Source organism: Crocuta crocuta, unplaced genomic scaffold, assembly GCF_008692635.1.
Source record: "Crocuta crocuta isolate KB4526 unplaced genomic scaffold, BGI_CrCroc_1.0 scaffold676, whole genome shotgun sequence".
Taxonomy (NCBI): domain Eukaryota; kingdom Metazoa; phylum Chordata; class Mammalia; order Carnivora; family Hyaenidae; genus Crocuta; species Crocuta crocuta.
Genome location: NW_027529455.1, coordinates 140001 through 140335, shown reverse-complemented (window position 1 = coordinate 140335; position 335 = coordinate 140001). Strand labels below are relative to the sequence as shown.

Sequence of the window (335 nt, the reverse complement as noted above, 5' to 3'; positions counted from 1 at the left end):
TTATTTCCGAAATGTTCTTATCACTCTGAATGCTCTACTTTTGATAGTTGATTTGAAATTTTTTAATGTTTTATTTCTTTTTGAGAGAAACAGGGTATGAGTTGGGGGCGGGGGGCAGAGCGCGACGGAGACACGGAATCGGAAGCAGGCTCCAGGCTCTGAGCTGTCCGCACAGAGCCCAACACTGGGCTCAAATTTGTGAATGCTGAGATCATGACCTGACCCGAAGTCTGGCACTTAACCACCTGAGCCACCCAGGCGCCCCCTTGATAATTTTTTTTTATTTTATTTATTTATTTTTTTTTTTTAAGAAATAAGGTAGAGATTTATAGCTC

The 335-nt window shown here is 41.8% G+C and overlaps 1 protein-coding gene across 1 annotated transcript in view; it reads left to right on the top strand.

Moving 5' to 3' along the window:
• LOC144228851 (ribose-phosphate pyrophosphokinase 1) overlaps window positions 1–335 on the top strand; it is an 11414-nt gene that overhangs the window by 5616 nt on the left and 5463 nt on the right. The gene's annotated exons all lie outside the window — the stretch shown is intronic.